Here is a 20,330-nt window from a genome sequence, read left to right on the forward strand (position 1 = left end):
AATTTCCTTTGCATTCTCAAGACGGCTGATTTTGTTGAAGTCTTCGGGGCATAATCCGTTGAAGAGGATATCACAAGCTTGAGCATTTTATTGTAGCATATTCAACTCTTCCGCGGTAGCTTCACAGTTTGGTTCTCTCCCATCGAAGAATTCACCTTGCAAGCCAATACACACAATAGCCCAAACGGCGGGGTTATGTCCAAGAATATGCATTTTCATCTTATGCTTCCAACTAGCAAAATTTGTACCATCAAAGTAAGGACCTCTACGGTGGTAATTTCCCTCGCTATACGCCATACTCTCCTAGGTTGTGAAACCAAGGCTATGACCACCAAAAGCTATGGAAATCAAAGCAAATGGAGACCAAACCTCTGATACCACTTGTAGGATCGAAAGTATGTCTAGAGGGGGGTGGTGATTAGACTACTTGACCAAATAAAAATCTAGCCTTTTCCCAATTTTTGTTCTTGGCAGATTGTAGCAACTTAGCACAAGTCAAGCAATCAACCTACACATGAAATTCTAAGAGTATAGCCGCGGAAAGTAAAACAATTGCATATGAAGGTAAAGGGAGGAGTTTGGAGGGAGCAAACGCAATTTGAGACACGGAGATTTTTGGCGTGCTTCCGATAGGTGGAGCTATCGTACATCCACGTTGATGGAGACTTCAACCCACGAAGGGTAACGGTTGCGTGAGTCCACGGAGGGCTCCACCCATGAAGGGTCCACGAAAAAGCAACCTTGTCTATCCCACCATGGTCGTCGCCCACGAAGGACTTGCCTCACTCAGGTAGATCTTCACGAAGTAGGCGATCTCCTAGCCCTTACAAACTCCTTGGTTCAACTCCACAATCTTGACGGAGGCTCCCAAGTGACACCTAACCAATCTAGGAGACACCACTCTCCAAAAGGTAATAGATGGTGTGTTGATGATGAACTCCTTGCTCTTGTGCTTCAAATGATAGTCTCCCAACCACTCAACTCTCTCTCACATGATTTGGATTTGGTGGAAATATGATTTGAGTGGAAAGAAACTTGGGGAAGGCTAGAGATCAAGATTCATATGGTTGGAATGGAATATCTTGACCTCAACACAAGTGAAGGTGGTTCTCTCTCAGAACATATATGTTGGAAGTGTAAGCATGTTTTGATGGCTCTCTCCATAAATGAAGAGTGGGTGGAGGGGTATATATAGCCTCCACACAAAATCTAACCGTTACACACAAATCACCAAACTCGGTGGGACCGAATCGTAAAACTCAGTCAGACCGATTTAGTTCAAAATGTGAACGTTATGATTTTCGGTGGGACCGACATGTCAACTCGGTGGGACCGATTCTGTTAGGGTTAGGGCATAACGTAATCTCGGTGAGACCGTTTACACAAACTTGGTGAGACCAATTTTGCTAATAGACTAATAGAGAGTTGGTCAGGCAAACTCGGTGGGACCGATTCACTCTTTCGGTAGGACCGAAACATTACGAAAGGGAACCAGAGAGTTTGCATTGCAATCTCGGTGGGACCGATCGCTCATCTCGGTTTGACCGAAACATTACGAAGGGAAACCGAGAGATTACAATCCCATCTCGGTGAGACCGAGATCCTATCGGTGCGACCAAAAAGATTAGGGTTTCTGGCAGTGGCTATGTTAACTGAACTCGGTGACGCCGAATATAAAATTTCGGTGGGGCCAAGTTGGACTTTTGGTTTGAGACATATGTGGATGTGAGAAAGTAGTTGGGGGTTTTTGGAGCATATCACTAAGCACTTTGAGCACGAAACTCATTAAGCAACACCTCATCCCCTCTTAATAGTATTGGCTTTTCCTATGGACTCAATGTGATCTTGGACCACTTAAACTAAAAAATGTAGAGTCCCATGCTTTGAGCTTGAGCCAATTCTTTGTCCTTAGAATTTTGAGGGATCCAATTTTCTCATCCATGCCATGCCGATCATTGAGCTTTCCTGAAATGTTTATCTTCAAATAGCATTAGCTCAATGAACTATATGTTGTTAGGAATTACCAAAGCCACCCAGGGATAGTTGCACTTTCACCAACCTTCACCTTGGGCACTCCAGAGCACGCCACCAAATAGACCACCACCCTATGCCAAAACGGTCTTGAAGCTTCCACGCCGTCTCACCATGGTACCGTGAAGGGGGCCTGCACAACAAAGAAGAGGAGGTCAGACTAGGGACAGCAGCATCGTCGGCATGCGAGAGGGCCCAACCTCCACTGTCAACAATGGTAACCGACTGGACGTGACGGCAGGAGCATACTAGGCTCGGCCGGGCACTCAGGTGCCTGTAAAGCTGCCCCCGTCATGCTACAGAAGGCACGCCGTCGGCGCCACACCCCTGGTCCGAGCTCCTCCTCCTCCACGCCATGCAGAAGATGTCGAAGACGCGCCATTGGACGGCCCGCTAGGACCCAGATGGGTCCCGTAGGGGCCAGATCTGCGCCGGGGGCGCGCTGCCGGCCACAACACGCCTCCACGCTGCCTCGCCGCCAAGTGGCAGCACCGCCACCTCGTCCGCCACTAGGTCGCCGGGCCGCCGCCAAGCCGAACAGCACCGCCGCCGTCTCCTGCCTCAGGAAGGGGAGCCGCATGCTGGGGGACATGAGGTACCGCCGCCGCCAACACCACCCGGGCTAGTGCCGGGGGCGCCCGCTACCGGCGGCGGGGGAGCGGGAGCATGAGGACGGACGAGAGGGAGGGGTGGGTGCGCGCCGCCCTGGCCACCTCCCGGGGAAGCGACACAGGGGCGGGATTGGGAGGGGCGGGACGGGGTGCACGCGACCGACGGTCGGTGGCATCGGGAGGGGGCTAGGGGGGCCGGAGGAACCCTAGCATGAGGGACCAGGAGCTCGGGTAACCGACTGATTATGATGTATTAAAGTGTCTATTATCGTTGGGAATGATCCAATCTCATCATTCATGTTAACAACTACCTTACCTCAAGAAATCGTTATCAGCACCTAATCAATCCATTTATCAGTGACTTTTTCATTGTAAGTGTTTGAAAGAGAAAAGGCCATTAGTAAAGTGTTAACACGTGACATCTGTTAAAGCTATACTCTACCACTACTAAGAAAATGCTTATACATAGAAGTTTAGCAGTAGTGTTTGTTTGGGCCCCACGCTACTGGTAACTGCCAGTAGCGCTTGGTACAAAGCGTGCTACTGGTATGGCTTAGCAGCAGCGTTAGTTAGCATTGGCCACACTGCTGTCACGTGGGCCGCAGGGCCAAAACAATAGCCCACTTAGCTGTAGCATGGGCTAACCATCGGCTCTACAACTAGTGGACTTAGCAGTAGCGCCGACCCTTGCACAACACTACTACTACAACAAAAGAAAACCCGCGCCAGCCCCCTGCACCCCTCATCACTTTCGATCATCCCCTCCGCTCGACACCGCCGCAGTTAGGGTTTCTCCCCCAGCCACCTCGCGCCACCGCCACCGCCGCTGCAGGTAATGCTCCTACCCCCTCTCGCTGCCCCTTCCGCTGCTCCTCCTGAAGGAAATATGCCCTAGAGGCCATAATAAAGTTGTTATTTATATTTCCTTACATCATGATAAATTTTTATTATTCATGCTAGAATTGTATTAACCGGAATCTTAGTACATGTGTGAATACATAGACAAACAGAGTGTCACTAGTATGCCTCTTCTTGACTAGCTCGTTAACCAAAGATGTTTAAGTTTCCTAACCATAGACATGAGTTGTCATTTGATAAATGGGATCACATCATTATAGAATGATGTGATTGACATGACCCATCCGTTAGCTTAGCACTATGATCGTTTAGTTTATCGCTATTGCTTTCTCCATAACTTATAGATGTTCCTATGACTATGAGATTATGCAACTCCCGAATACCGAAGGAACACTTAGTGTGCTATCAAACATCACAACATAACTAGGTGATTATAAAGATGCTCTATAGGTGTCTCCGATAGTGTTTGTTGAGTTGTCATAGATTGAGATTGGGATCTGTCACTCTGATTGTCGGAGAGGTATCTCTAGGCCCTCTCGGTAATGCACATCACTATAAGCCTTGCAAGCAATGTGACTAATGAGTTAGTTACGGGATGATGCATTACGAAACAAGTAAAGAGACTTGCCGGTAATGAGATTGAACTAGGTATGATGATACCGACGACCGAATCTTGGGCAAGTAACATAGCGATGACAAAGGGAACAACGTATGTTGTTATGTGGTTTGACCGATAAAGATCTTTGTAGAATATGTAGGAGCCAATATGAGCATCCAGGTTCCACTATTGGTTATTGACAAGAGATGAGTCTCAGTCATGTCTACATAGTTCTCAAACCCGTAGGGTCCGCACGCTTAACGTTCAATGACGATCGGTATTATGAGTTTATGTGTTTTGATGTACCAAAGATAGTTTGGAGTCCCGGATGAGATTATGGACATGATTAGGAGTCTCGAAATGGTTAAGACATAAATATTGATATATTGGATGACTATATTCAAACACCGGAATGGTTCCGAGGTGTATCTAGTATTTACCGGAGTACCGGGGGGGGGGGGGGGTTTACCGGAGCCCCCCGGGGGGTTATTGGGCCTCATGGGCCTAGTAGTGGAAGTGAGGAGGAAGGCCAGGAGGTGGCGCGTGCCCCCCTAGCCCAAACCTAATTGTACTAGGGGGCCGACCCCCCTTTCCTTCTCTCCTCCCTCTCCTCCCCCCTTCTCCTAGTTGGAATAGGAAAGGGGGGCTGAATCCTACTTGGAGTAGGATTGCCCCCCCCTTGGCGCGCCTCCTCCCTTTGGCCGGCCTCCTCCTCCCTCCCCCCTTTATATACGTGGGAGGGGGGCACCCCAAAGGCACACCACAGTTTCTCTTAGCCATGTGCGGTGCCCCCCTCCACAGAAACACACCTCGGTCATATCATTGCAGTGCTTAGGCGAAGCCCTGCGCTGGTAACTTCATCATCACCGTCACCACGCCGTCGTACTGACGAAACTCTCCCTCAGCCTCAGCCAGATCAAGAGTACGAGGGACGTCATCAAGCTATATGTGTGCAGATCACGGAGGTGCCGTGCGTTCGGTGCTTGATCGGTTGGATCGCAAAGACGTTCGACTACATCAACCGCGTTACTTAACGCTTCTGCTTTCGGTCTACGAGGGTACGTGGAGGCTCGTTGCTATGCATCTCCTAGATAGATCTTGCGTGATCATAGGCAAATATTTGAAATACTGCGTTCCCCAACAGTGGCACCCGAGCCAGGTCTATGCATAGATGTTATATGCACGAGTATAACACAAAGGAGTTGTGGGCGTGGGTATATACATATTGCTTGCCGTCACTAGTTGTTTCTTGATTCGGTGCTATAGTTGGATGAAGCGGCCCAGACCGACATTACATGACCGCGTTCATGAGACTGGTTCTACCAACGTGCTTTGCACACAGGTGGCCGGCGGGTGTCAGTTTCTCCAACTTTAGTTGAATCGGATTCAATGAACATGGTTCTTTTTGAAGAACAAAAAGCAATCACTATACTGCATTGTGGTTTTTTATGCATAGATAAGAACGGTTCTTGCTAAGCCCGTAGCAGCCATGTAAAACTTGCAACAACAAAGTAGAGTACGTCTAACTTGTTTTTGCAGGGCATGTTGTGATGTGATATGGTCAACACGTGATTATATAAATTGTTGTATGAGATGATCATGTTTTGTAACACAGTTATCGGCAACTGGCAGGAGCCATATGGTTGTTTCTTGAAATGCAATCGCCATGTAATTGCTTTACTTTATCACTAAGCGGTAGCGATAGTCGTGGAAGCAATAGTTGGCGAGACGACAACGATGCTACTATGGAGATCAAGGTGTGAAGCCTATGACGATGGTGATCATGACGGTGCTTTGGAGATGGAGATCAAAGGCACGAGATGATGATGGCCATATCATATCACTTATATTGATTGCATGTGATGTTTATCCTTTATGCATCTTGTTTTGCTTAGTACGGCGGTAGCATTATAAGATTATCTCTAACTAAATTTCAAGGTATAAGTGTTCTCCCTGAGTATGCACCGTTGCTACAGTTTGTCATGCTGAGACACCACGTGATGATTGGGTGTGATAAGCTCTACGTTCACATACAACGGGTGCAAGCCAGTTTTGCACAAGCAGAATACTCGGGTTAAACTTGACGAGCCTAGCATATGCAGATATGGCCTTGGAACACTAAGACCGAAAGATCGAGCGTGAATCATATATTAGATATGATCAACATAGTGATGTTCACCATTGAAAACTACTCCATCTCACGTGATGATCGGACATGGTTTAGTTGATATGGATCACGTGATCACTTAGATGATTAGAGGGATGTCTATCTAAGTGGCAGTTCTTAAGTAATATGATTAATTGAACTGTAATTTATCATGAACTTAGTACCTGATAGTATTTTGCATGTCTATGTTGTTGTAGATAAATGGCCCGTGCTGTTGTTTCGTTGAATTTTAATGCATTTCTAGAGAAAGCTAAGTTGAAAGATGATGGTAGAAACTACACGGACTGGGTCCATAACTTGATGATTATCCTCATTGCTGCACAGAAGAATCACGTCATGGAAGCACCGCTGGGTGCCAAACCCGCTGCAGGAGCAACTCCAGATGTTATGAACACCTGGCAGAGCAAAGCTGATGACTACTCGATAGTTTAGTGTGCCATGCTTTATGGCTTAGAACCGGGACTTCAACGACGTTTGAACGTCATGGAGCATATGAGATGTTCCAGGAGTTGAAGTTAATATTTCAAGCAAATGCCCGGATTGAGAGATATGAAGTCTCCAATAAGTTTTATAGCTGCAAAATGGAGGAGAACAGTTCTGTCAGTGAGCACATACTCAGAATGTCTGGGTACCACAAACACTTGACTCAGCTGGGAGTTAATCTTCCGGTTGATAGTGTCATTGAGAGAGTTCTTCAATCACTGCCACCAAGCTACAAAACCTTCATGATGAACTATAATATGCAAGGCATGGATAAGACAATTCCCGAGCTCTTCGCAATGCTAAAGGCTGCGGAGGTAGAAATCAAGAAGGAGCATCAAGTGTTCATGGTCAACAAGACCACCAGTTTCAAGAAGAAGGGAAAAGGGAAGAAGGGGAACTTCAAGAAGAATGGCAAGAAAGTTGCTACTCAAGTGAAGAAGCCCAAGTATGGACCTAAGCCTGAGACTGAGTGCTTCTACTGCAAAGGGACCGGTCACTGGAAGCAGAACTGCCCCAAGTATTTGGCGGATAAGAAGGATGGCAAAGTGAAAGGCATTTTTTTGAGAATCACCGGGGGAGCTCCCTCACCTAAATATATTGCTCAAAGGGCTGCCATGGCAGTGAGTACAGAATTACATAGGCACGATGCAATGTGCAGAGAGGTAGGAATGCCACGAGAAGACGTCCTCCTTGTCTTGTGATTGCACAAGACGATGAGACCAAAGGTCCAAAGAAGAAATAAGGTTCCTAAGGGTTATTACAGAGCATTGATCAACCGTTCTAAATACCATATCATTGCATGCTTCCCATATCATCCATAGTAAGGGCAAGAGAACCGAAGGCCACGCCGTAGTCGGGAGGTGAGGAGGAGTAGAAACGTCCCATAGGTCTGTGGTGTCGTTGGATTGTGGAAGGAGCCCAAGCCGTTGCCGAATCCTATTGGCAAGAGGGCACGTGATGAAGAGGTGGCTGGAGTCTTCGGGTAGCCTAGCACACCGAGGGCATTTTTCTGAATCGATTATATGCTTGTGTGCATGGTTAACTCTGGTGTTGAGGCAGTCTTTGAAGAGTAGCCAGGCGAAGACTTTGATCTTCCGAGGAACCTTGGCACTCCATATGAGAGGAGCAAGGAGATCGTTATCTGGCCGAGCCATGAGGGCACCGTATGCATGGTTGGTGGAGAAGCCAATGTCATGTCATAGGAACCATTGATCTTCCACCGCCGAGGGCATGAAATCCTGCAAAATAGCCACAAGCGACACAAGCTCTTGTTCTGTCGTGAGGGAGAGGCAATTACGGAGGTTAGCTTGGATGCCGAAACGCAAAATGTTAGCCACTTTAACCAGCTATAAGGTGGAGTGTGAGAATAGGTGGGGGAAGGAGATGGCAAGGGGTTGGGAAACCAGCCAAGTGTCTAGCCAGAAATAAGTATGTGAGCCACTATTTGTTAGCATGAAAGAGATATTTTGTAGAGTAGGGATTTGCTGTGAAATTGTGCGGCATAGAATAGAGGTTTGCGGGGAAGAGGAAACTAGAGCATTAGGGTGTTGGAGATCAAGCCACTCAAGCCAGGGTGTTTGTGCAGAGGAGAGTGCTTTGGCTGCAAATTTCATAAGGAGGCAGTTGTTTTGAACATGCAAGTTTTTGAGCCCTAGACCACCGTTTTTAGGTAAACAAACATTTTTCCATGAAATAAGACATTGAGCACCTGAGCAAGCATATTCTCCTGCCCAAAAAAACCCCTCCCGAGAGAGTCCAAAGTTTTGATTGTTTTCTTTGGGGTGCGAAACATGGACATGAAATAGGTGAGGATTGAGTCCAAGACTGCAGATATGAGGATGAGCCGATCGCCTTTATCGGGAAGTTTGGCACCCCAGCCGGTAAGTAATTTCCTAGTTCGTTCTACCAGAGGGTTGAAAACATTGGTGAGAGGCTTGGTTGGGGTGAGAGGAAGACCGGGGTAAGTTTGCGGGAAGGAGGCGCATGAGCACCCCATGGCAAGGGCGATGGTAGCAGTCTTGGCTTCATCTGTGTGTAGGGTGGCTAAGGTGGTTTTGGAGAAGTTGATGGCGAGGCCCGTGGCGTGTGCGAAGTTGTTTAGGATTACTTTAAGGGTTGAGGCGGCGGCAGGGGAGGCGGCTGCAATGATGAGCGTGTCATCAGCGTATTGGAGGACAATGGGAGGCAGGTGGGAGAAGATGGGGTGGTGGAGGGCAGGATCAGAGTTCTGGAGGATGAGTTGTTGAAGAAGGTCGGCGACGATGAGGAAGAGGTAGGGAGAAGCCGGATCACCTTGTCTCAATCCATTTTTGCATTGAATCCATTTTCCCGGAATCCCGTTCAGAAGAATGGCCGCTTTGCCTGTGTGGAGAATATTTTGGGTCCAACAACGGAAGGTTGGGGAGAACCCACGTATTGCCAGGATTTTGTCGAGTGCAGGCCAAGCCACTGAGTCAAAAGCCTTTCTGAAGTCCAGCTTAAAGACCATAGTAGGTTTTTTACGTGAATGACAAGAGCTAATGAGATCGGCTGCAAAGAAAAAAAATTCGGCGATGTTTCTGCCAGAGATGAAGCCAGTCTGGTTGCCATGAACTAGCAGAGGGATGAGCAGCTTTAGGCGGGATGTGATAACTTTAGCAACAACTTTGATTGGACAGTTTTGCAGAGAGACAGGCCTAAAGGCGTCAGGTGTGCTTGGCGCATCCTTCTTAGGGAGGAGGACAATGTGGGCACGGTTTTAAGCGTTCTGTGTCTGCAAATCCTTGATGAAAAAGGGTAAAGAAAGACAGGATTACATTTTTGACTAAATGCCAAAAGGATCTATAAAAAGAGGGTCCAAAACCGTCCGTTCCAGGGCTGGCTTGGGGGTTCATTGTGAAGAAAGCAAGCTTGATTTCCTCTTCTGAAAAAGGCTCATTTAGGACGTGGAGCCCGAGCACTGGTTGTGGATATACAGAATTTAGGTCAAAGACCCATGTTGTCAGAGCTGGAGTACCAATTAAAGAGACAAAGAAGTCACGTAAGATTTCAGCTTTTTGCTGGTGAGCAGAGTATTCAGAGCCATCCTGTGTGAGGGTAAAGATTTTATTTTTCCGTAGCCGTTGAGAAGCGGACATGTGGAAGAACTTAGTGTTCTCGCCGCCGTTGATGGCGTGCGAGACCTTGGCACGCCAACGCCAGTACATCATTTTCTCCTGCATGGTAGATTTGAGTATGGAGACAATGATTTCGCGAGTGAGAGACTCTGGTCGAGATAGAGGTCTATTTTCCTGCACGAGGTCTAGGGCGGTGATTGCAGCATGGCAACAAGCTTCGGGGAGGGGTGGGAATACGAGAATGCGCCCATTTTTTAAGATGTGTACGAGATTTTTTGAGCACAACAATGAGGGAGGCGGCTGCGTTGGATGGCGATGAGGGCTAAGAGGCCCAAATTTGGCTAATAATCTCGCCACAGGTTCGGAAGTTCGCCCAGCCAGCCTCAAATTTGAAAAAAATGGATCATGGGATGGTGGTGGTGACGTGGATGAGGAGTGGGACGTGATTGGACGTGCAACATGCACGAGAGGTTAGCGGGGTGTTAGGGAAGGCTCCCACCCAAGCAAGGTTAAAGAAAACATGATCTAGCCGTTCTAATGTGGGGGTGGCTCTATTGTTTGACCGGGTGAACCTGCGATCAAGCAGGGGCAGTTCTATGAGAGCTAGATCATCTAAGGTTTGGTTAAAAGCATTGGCTTCGATGTGGTGGAATGCGGGGTTGTTTTTTCAGAGGGGAAGGGGATGAGGTTGAAATCACCAGCGATAATCCAGGGAGTGTCACCGGGTTGTGAGATAAATGAGAGCTCGTTTAAAAAGGCTTGCTTGAGAGATCATGACGATGCGGCGTAGATGTTTGTGATGGCAATGTGCTGGGCGCAGGCAGTTGATTGTAGGATTAGGGTGGAAGAGAAGGTTAGGTGTGAGTAGGAGATGACTTGAAAAGAGGCAGAGTTGAAGGCAGAGATAGTGCCACCCGCGGTTCCGACAGCTGGTAGCGAGAAAACTTGGTCGAGTTGTCATGGCAGGAAGGATTTTAGTTTAAGGTCCGGGAGAGTGTCGAGTTTTGATTCTTGCAAGAGGGTTATGTGCGGCTTAGTTTCTATTAATTTGGAGAGAACATCAGAGCATTTATCATTATCACCAAGACCATGTACATTCCAGGAGCAAATTAAAAAGGCGTCATTACTCATAGAGTTCATTCAAGCACCAACGACCAGAGGCGAGGTACAACATACGTTCATACACAAAAGCTATAGGCGAGTGCACGAGTAGCACTGGAACTAGCGACATAGGGTGCGGCAACCAAAAGAACAGCGTGACGGCAGCGACATGCGACGAAGCTAAGGGTGGCGGAGACGGCCGGGAGTGCTCCGCCAGGCCAAGGACGCTAAGAGTGCAGATCACAGAGTCTCGTCGTCACCAGAGGCAGAGGCCTCAGATCCAATGATGGCATCCAACTGGCCATCATCGGCGCCACAAAGCAGTGCAATGGCCGCAAGATCTTTGACAGAGGCAGGAGGGGCATCGGACTCGTGGAGGCGTGCCTCCTGGATGGCGCGGTCAATGGCCGTATCAACGTCTATAGCAGAGTGGCGAGCCGCCTTGGCCTTGACGGCTTTGGCGAGGATGGGGGAGTATTTGGCCTCCTTGCCAGCCAGCCTCGCGCTCCGACGCAGCTTGTCTTTGGAGAAGGATTGGTCGCGTGCCGTTTTGTGGCGCTCCTTGCGAATGGTGCACTCATGGGTGTCCAGGTCCTGTAGAGGGAGAGTTGCGTCCATGGCGACCTCGATCAGGAGCAGAGAAACAGAGGATAAAAGATTTGGTTGATTGAGCGTAGGAGGGGGTGAGCGATTACCAGTAGCACGAGAAGACTCGTTAGCAGTGAAAGTGAAGGTGGGGGGGGGCAGCAGATGCATTTGTAGGTGGTAGAAACACGGCGAACGCGGACGCGCTGGACGACACCAGCGGGCCTGCGGACAGTGGGGCGGCAGGCAGCCCAGCGCATGGGCTAGGCGGCACCACAGAGCCCACCTGAGCAGCCGGGTAGATGACAGGTGGGGTCTGGGCAACAGGAGGAGGTGTATGTCCCGTGTCCAGAGAGTCTGGGGACACGCCATGCAGGAGCGGGGCGTGCATGTCGTCCTAAGTAGCTGAGTCATCATCGGAAATCACGAGTGGCTGTCGCACAGTTCCATGGAGTGGGAGAGGTGAGGCCAGAGCTAATCTGTCTGTGTCAGAGCCAGGGGACGCGACAGGTGCACGGGGAGTGACAGGCCTAGATCCGCCGTAGGTGGGGTCGGTGCGCCACCCCGTACGGACCGCGGAGACAACAGGGGCGAGATGAGTAGGGAAGAGTGGACGTGGAGAGGCACGCTGAGAGAGCGGCGCAGAGTCGCCGTTAGAGGATTCACCACCGAAGGGATTGGCTTCATCACCGTGGTGCCAGCGAGAAACCTCCACCACTTTGGCTATTTTGATCTCATTGATGGGTGTGAGCTGGATGACAATGCCAGGAGGAGCTGGCTTGCAGATTGGAGGAGCACAAGGGCATGAACCGATGTGTAGTCGATGCCATGGAGACAGAAGTCATCCACGGCACAAACGTCGCCAAGGAAAGCCAGGGCGAATCGTATGCCATCATTGTGCCAGAGTTCATGCGGAAACTCTGAGACCTCGACCTCTGCTAGGTCAGTGAACACGACAATGGAGCGGTCGACGTGCTCGACAGGCTCAATAGTGACAACATTTCCTTCAAACTCTATTGGGCTGTGGCTGATCACATCATTGCGTGCAGCGGGTGTGTGGAAGGTGAGGTAGGCAATCCCACGCCACGATCCGCCCATGATAAAGGTGGGGTTGCCGCAAGTGTGCTGGATGGCTCGGCGGATGAGGGGGGTGGGATTGGGGTCCTGGTTCTGGAGGTGGATAAAGGCAAAGCGGTGCGGGCAGTGGACTAGGCATGGTGGAGCTACGACTAGAGGCATATCCCCGTAGGGCGGCAGCAGTCCATCCTCATGAAACGGGCGGGGCGGTTCTTCATCGGAGTCGGTTTCAGAGACGTGAGATGGGGATCTAGTGTATTGGGAGGCGAGGAGGACGTCGGAGAGAGGTTCCCGCAGTTCCTGTGTGTCGAACGGAGAGGTGTGTATGTGATTGGTAGCTGGGGAGGGGGAGGCGGGTGTGGGTCGAGGCGCAGAGGTGCGTGGCGGTGAGGGGGGGAGGGGAGCCCCGGTGGCATTGACAGGAAAGCCATTGAGGACGAAGGGAGAGGGGACGCAGAGCGCGGGGAAAGGTTCAGAAAGGATGATGGGGATGTCGCCGATCATGAGCGTGCGTGAAGCGCGAGCCGCCGTCGAGGCGGATCCGGCGGAGTCCATGCTGCGAGTGTAGAACGCTGGGTTAGGTTGAGAAGAGAAATCATCGGGAAGAGGAGGGAAAACAGGCCAGATTCTCCTATACCTGCATCCACGGCTACGGTGGCCGCACCCCCAGCAGCGAGCGCAGTGGACGGGGTCGCGACAGGCCTCTACACAATGATCAAGAGCAAGGCACCGGAAGCAACACCGCTTTCTTTTGGAGGGTGGAGGAGTGTGAGAGCGCAGATGAGGAGGAAGGAGGCGGCGAAGTGTTATATAGGGGGACTGAGGATGTAGATGGCTAGGGGCGAGAGGAGAAGAGAGGAGAGCATCTTTGTATGAGATTGTCGTGTTGTTGTTGGACCACGTGGGTGACAAGTCCACCATCAGGCGGTTGGGCCCGTTGCGTGTGTCAGAGGGAGAGGGGACGACAAGCTGTGGCGTGGTAATCGAGCGGCCGGCGTAGCCCGTAGTGTGAGATTAGGCGTGATGATGAGGTCTATATGCTGATTAGAAGCAGCATGGGGGAGCTACAGCGGCGTGCGAACGCAAGATCTCTCTGTCTTGTCGGTTCCCAATTCAAGATTCTTCGTTGATGCGATCACCGGGGCTGCGCGTGGGGAGACAGGGGGCGGTGCCCGGATTAGATGCGGGGCGGGCAAACGGGTCGTTCAAAAATGGCACAGACAGAGAGACAGAGAGAGGGTCCTCGGGGCGCGCACCATCTTCGCCCGCATGCGCCGAATCAGGTCCAGCGTACGGATCTTTTGTAAGATTTGGTGTGTCTGGGGTCGCCGCAGAACCATCATTATACATGAAGCGGGCCCCAGGTTCATGCGGATTAGGGCGTGCGTGCAGCGAGCGTGCGATGGTGGGGGGTTGCTGTGGCGCAAGGATCTGCAGATGCTGGTCATCAAAAGGGCCAAGGATGGAGTCCGATCGAGGAGGCAGGGTAGGGTATGCAAATTTGGTATAATTATGAAGGAAGCGACTACAGTGAGCGACGACCAGTTCAAGCTGGTCAAAGAGAAAGAGTCGAAACCCTTCAAAATCAAGGGACCCATGCTTGAGGATTTGAATTTTGATTGTGCGGGAGAAGATGCCAGACTTGAAAATGTGCTCATGAACTTTGACTGCTAGAAAATCTTGTTTGACCGAAAAGCAGTGGTTTAGGGCAGACTCGACTAATAGTTCATTAGGTCTAACAGTAGTTGGCAAGAAGGTAATCCAAAACAGGTGCGTGTGCTGAGTGTAATGCACGTGTGGTGTAAGCTGGGTAAAGCGATTAACATTAAGCATACGATAACATAAGCTAATACCAGGCCGTTGACGATGCTCCTTGGGTAGATCAAGAGTTGTAGGTGCAGGTGGCAGCAGTGCAGGATCAACCGCCGACGGCGAGGGAGATGCTGTTCCAACAGACGATGGCAAAGCAACCCTAGAAGGCGAGCATCAGGCACCCCCCAAAGAATGTGGCCGAGGGAAGCGGATCAGCATGCCCAGCTTGCGGAATTCACCCATGGAGGCGATGAGCGTGGCGATGTCAGGCGATGCAACAGTGAAGGAGAAGCAGGAGTCTCCATCATCTGTGACGTTGAAATGGTGGTGGACGCCGCCAAAGAGGTCGGCGAGGATGAGGCCCATCGTGGAGGCATCGAGAGCGAAAGGAAACTAGATGACGCGCGCGTACATGCGGCATCCGTGCGGCTGGTTTGTTGGAGGAATGGAGACTATCGATTGACATTGTGCCCAAGCAACACTTTCGAAGTGGAGGCCTAGATCGTTGGGGATTTGGAGCAGCTGTGTGATCGTCATGCACGTCGCAATAGTGCGAGGCGGAGGTGGGAGCGGGGGCAGGGTTCTAGCAAAAGAGAAGGAGTAGTTGCGGAAACAGAGTGTGGATTGGGCGAGGATGATCTCGGCAACATGCGCAGAAGCAACATGGAAGCGAAAGACCAGGGGAGAGCATCGGGTGATGAAGAAGTGAGCAACAGAGCCACCCAGGGCGGCCTGAAGCAGAGTAGCGACAACTATGTCATCAAGGTGGCGGTTAGAGTAGCCGAAGGTGATGTAGAGCGGTGAGGCGAGGTGGAGGGCTGGGGTGGTGATGTCGAGGTAGAGGTACTAGCTGCAGTCATCTTCGAACTCCAATCCCATGGCACTGCTGTAGCCCAGGAAGCAGCGAAGCACAACTTGCCCTGCCTTGACATAAGGTAGGTCGAAGAATGGCGAGGGTGGTGGGGCCACCGAGGGGAGGAGTGATACGTCTCCAACGTATCTATAATTTATGAAGTATTCATGCTATTATATTATCTGTTTTGGATGTTTATGGGCTTTACTAAACACTTCTATATTATTTTTGGGACTAACCTATTAACCGGAGGCCCAGCGCAAATTGTTGTTTTCCTGCCTATTTTAGTGTTTCAAAGAAAAGGAATATCAAACGGAATATAACCTTCGGGAGAGTTATTTTTGGAACGGAAGCAATCCGGTAGACTTGGAGTAGACGCCAGGGAAGCTTCGAGGAAGCCATGAGGCAGGGAGGCGCGCCCTACCCCCCTGGGTGCGCCCTCACCCTCGTGGGCCCCTAGTGGCTCCCCTGACCGGCTTCTTTTGCCTATATATGTCCATATACCCTAAAAACATTAGGGAACAGAATAGATCGGGAGTTCCGCCGCCGCAAGCCTCTGTAGCCACCAAAAACCAATCGGGACCCTGTTCCGGCACCCTGCCGGAGGGGGGGATCCCTCACCGGTGGCCATCTTCATCATCCCGACGCTCTCCATGACGAGGAGGGAGTAGTTCACCCTCGAGGATGAGGGTATGTACCAATAGCTATGTGTTTGATCTCTCTCTCTCTCGTGTTCTTGAGATGGTACGATCTTGATGTATCGCGAGCTTTGCTATTATAGTTGGATCTTATGATGTTTCTCCCCCTCTACTCTCTTGTAATTGATTGAGTTTTCCCTTTGAAGTTATCTTATCGGATTGAGTCTTTAAGGATTTGAGAACACTTGATGTATGTCTTGCATGTGCTTATCTGTGGTGACAATGGGATATCACGTGATCCACTTGATCTATGTTTCGGTGATCAACGTGCGAGTTCCATGACCTCGTGAACTTATGCATAGGGTTTGGCACACGTTTTTGTCTTGACTCTCCGGTAGAAACTTTGGGGCACTCTTTCAAGTACTTTGTGTTGGTTTGAATAGATGAATCTGAGATTGTGTGATGCATATCATATAATCATACCCACGGACACTTGAGGTGACATTGAAGTATCTAGGTGACATTAGGGTTTTGGTTGATTTGTGTCTTAAGGTGTTATTCTAGTACGAACTCTTGAATAGATTGATCGGAAAGAATAACTTTTAGGTGGTTTCGTACCCTACAATAATCTCTTCGTTTGTTCTCCGCTATTAGTGACTTTGGAGTGACTCTTTGTTGCATGTTGAGGGATAGTTATATGATCCAATTATGTTATTATTGCTGAGATATCTTGCACTAGTGAAAGTATGAACCCTAGGCCTTGTTTCAACGCATTGCAATACCGTTTGTGCTCACTTTTATCGTTAGTTACCTTGCTGTTTTTATATTTTCAGATTACAAAAACCTATATCTACCATCCATATTGCACTTGTATCACCATCTCTTCGCCGAACTAGTGCACCTATACAATTTACCATTGTATTGGGTGTGTTGGGGACACAAGAGACTCTTTGCCATTTGGTTGCAGGGTTGTTTGAGAGAGACCATCTTCATCCTATGCCTCCCACGGATTGATAAACCTTAGGTCATCCACTTGAGGGAAATTTGCTACTGTCCTACAAACCTCTGCACTTGGAGGCCCAACAATGTCTATAAGAAGAAGGTTGTGTAGTAGACATCAAGCTCTTTTCTGGCGCCGTTGCCGGGGAGGTTAGCGCTTGAAGGTATATCTTTAGATCTTGCAATCGACAGTTTCTTGTTTTATCACTAGTTTATTCTATAAGAGAAAACTACAAAAAATGGAATTGAGGGTACCTATATGCTTCATCTTTTTAATATCTTTCATGAGAATAAGGATTCCGATAATTGCGCTCAATTGCTAGAGATGAATGCATTAAAATGTTTGGCACTAAATCTTTGAATGATGAGCATGATTGCAATGTTGTTCGTATGAACTCTTTGAATATCCATAGTACTAATGATGATTGCACTATTCATGATGAAAATGTCTCTTATAAGCATGTCAACTTTTGTGGAGTGCATAGAGTTTTCAAGTACACAGCTATTAGGGAAAATATATTTTGCAAGAGGCATAAGTATCTGGAAACTAAATGGTTGCAAGAAAGGCTGGATGCTTGTGCTGAAAATTTAAAATTTCTTAGCCATACTTGTGAACTTTTCAATGAACATGGTCATTTAAATCTCTGATGCAAATTGTTTCATGATCGAATCGTGTCCAAAAATTGTGATGATTTGATTTCCCTTGCACATCATAATGAACTTAGTTTGCTTTTGGGTTATGAAGAAATGAAACGTATAACTAAGCATATTCCAGAATATAACCTTGAGAAATTCCTCAATATTGATCTAGAAGAAAGTTTTATGTATTGTGTGGTGAATTGCATTGAAAATCCTTATATTGCCAATTACATAGAGGCAAGAAAACAAATAGAAGATGAAGAGAATACTAATGAAAGGAAAGAGACTTCCCAATATCCTCCTATTAGTTCTTATGATGAATCAGATAACGAGGAGGAGCCTTCTATCCAACCAATATCATAAATAAGAAGCTCAAAAAGAGGGTTAAACCCACACATGATGTGAAGAACAAAAAGAGAAGATGGAGAAGCAAAGGTAGAAAGGTATCCCTCCCAAATGATGTTGCTCCTATTACTCATTGTGATGATGATAATTGCTATACTATTGGTGCTATCCATACTGTTAATGATGAGAGTGATTATTCTTATAATATGAAAAGGCCCAATCTTGGGGATGCTATGTTTGATGAGAATGAGAAGTTTGAGAATATATTTGCTGCAATTAATGTTTGTCCCAAGCTTGGGGATGCTATGTTTAATGAAGATGATATTTTTAGCCTCCCAAGTTTTGATATGCAAATTTTTTATGATGATAGCATGCCTCCTACTTATGATGATTATATTGATGAAAGTGGGTTTGGAAGAGTCTCAAATTTATGATGATTATTTGATATGGAAAAGTGGATTATATTGATGAAAATGGAGTTTTCCCTTTGAAGTTATCTTATCGGATTGAATCTTTAATGATTTGAGAACACTTGATGTATGTCTTGCATGTGCTTATCTGTGGTGACAATGGGATATCACGTGATCCACTTGATGTATGTTTTGGTGATCAAATTGCAAGTTCCATGACCTCGTGAACTTATGCATAGGGGTTGGCACACGTTTTCGTCTTGACTCTCCGGTAGAAACTTTGGGGCACTCTTTCAAGTACTTTGTGTTGGTTTGAATAGATGAATCTGAGATTGTGTGATGCATATCGTATAATCATACCCACGGATACTTGAGGTGACATTGAAGTATCTAGGTGACATTAGGGTTTTGGTTGATTTGTGTCTTAAGGTGTTATTCTAGTACGAACTCTTGAATAGATTGATCGGAAAGAATAACTTTGAGGTGGTTTCGTACCCTACAATAATCTCTTCGTTTGTTCTCCGCTATTAGTGACTTCGGAGTGACTCTTTGTTGCATGTTGAGGGATAGTTATATGATCCAATTATGTTATTATTGTTGAGAGAACTTGCACTAGTGAAAGTATGAACCCTAGGCCTTGTTTCAATGCATTGCAATACCGTTTATGCTCACTTTTATCGTTAGTTACCTTGCTGTTTTTATATTTTGAGATTACAAAAACCTATATCTACCATCCATATTGCACTTGTATCACCATCTCTTCACCGAACTAGTGCACCTATACAATTTACCATTGTATTGGGTGTGTTGGGGACATAAGAGACTCGTTGCCATTTGGTTGCAGGGTTGTTTGAGAGAGACCACCTTCATCCTACACCTCCCACGGATTGATAAACCTTAGGTCATCCACTTGAGTGAAATATGATACTGTCTTACAAACCTCTGCACTTGGAGGCCCAACAACGTCTACAAGAAGAAGGTTGTGTAGTAGACATCAAGGAGCTCATCTAGGGGGTTGGTGGCTAGCGTTAGTTCAGGCAAGGGGGCGGCCGGAGGGTTTTTGATGGATCGGGCTTGGCCGGAGGCCGACGAGGAGGATGGAGCGGGGGTGGGAGGAGCGGGAGTGGGAGCCATCCTTGAAAGGTATATTTTATATACATGTTATTGATGTGTACCTTACTAATGCTCCCAGTAGCGCCTGGGTATTTGATAATGGTTCTGTTGCTAATATTTGCAACTTGAAACAGGGGCTACGGATTAAGCGAAGATTGGCTAAGGACGAGGTGACGATGCGCGTGGGAAATGGTTCCAAAGTCGATGTGATCACAGACGGCATGCTACCTCTACATCTAACATCGGGATTAGTTTTAGACCTGAATAATTGTTATTTGGTGCTAGCGTTAAGCATGAACTTTATATCTGGATCTTGTTTGATGCGAGACGATTATTCATTTAAATCAGAGAATAATGGTTGTTCTATTTATATGAGTAATATCTTTTATGGTCATGCACCCTTGATGAGTGGTCTATTTTTACTAAATCTTGATAGTAGTGATACACATATTCATCGTATTGAAGGCAAAAGATATAAGTTTAATAATGATAGTGCAACTTATTTGTGGCACTGCCGTTTAGGTCATATTGGTGTAAAGCGCATGAAGAAACTCCATGATGATGGGCTTTTGGAATCACTTGATTATGAATCACTTGGTGCTTGCGAACCATGCCTCATGGGCAATATGACTAAGACTCCGTTCTCCGGAACAATGGAACGAGCAGCAGACTTATTGGAAATAATACATACTGATGTATTCAGTCCGATGAGTGTTGATGCTCGTGGTGGGTATCGTTATTTTCTGACCTTCACAGATGATTTGAGTAGATATGGGTATATCTACTTGATGAAACATAAGTCTGAAACATTTGAAAAGTTCAAAGAATTTCAGAGTGAAGTGGAAAATCATTGTAACAAGAAAATAAAGTTTCTACGATCTGATCGTGGAGGAGAATATTTGAGTTATGAGTTTG

At 47.8% G+C, this 20,330-nt stretch overlaps 1 pseudogene; it reads right to left on the reverse strand.

Annotated features, from left to right (window-relative positions):
- Nucleotides 1–13,719: 13,719 nt before the first annotated feature.
- Nucleotides 13,720–19,436, reverse strand: LOC125532844 (annotated as a pseudogene).
- Between the last annotated feature and the right edge of the window lie 894 nt (nt 19,437–20,330).

The sequence above is a fragment of the Triticum urartu genome, chromosome 1 (assembly GCF_003073215.2).
Source record: "Triticum urartu cultivar G1812 chromosome 1, Tu2.1, whole genome shotgun sequence".
Taxonomy (NCBI): Eukaryota; Viridiplantae; Streptophyta; class Magnoliopsida; order Poales; family Poaceae; genus Triticum; species Triticum urartu.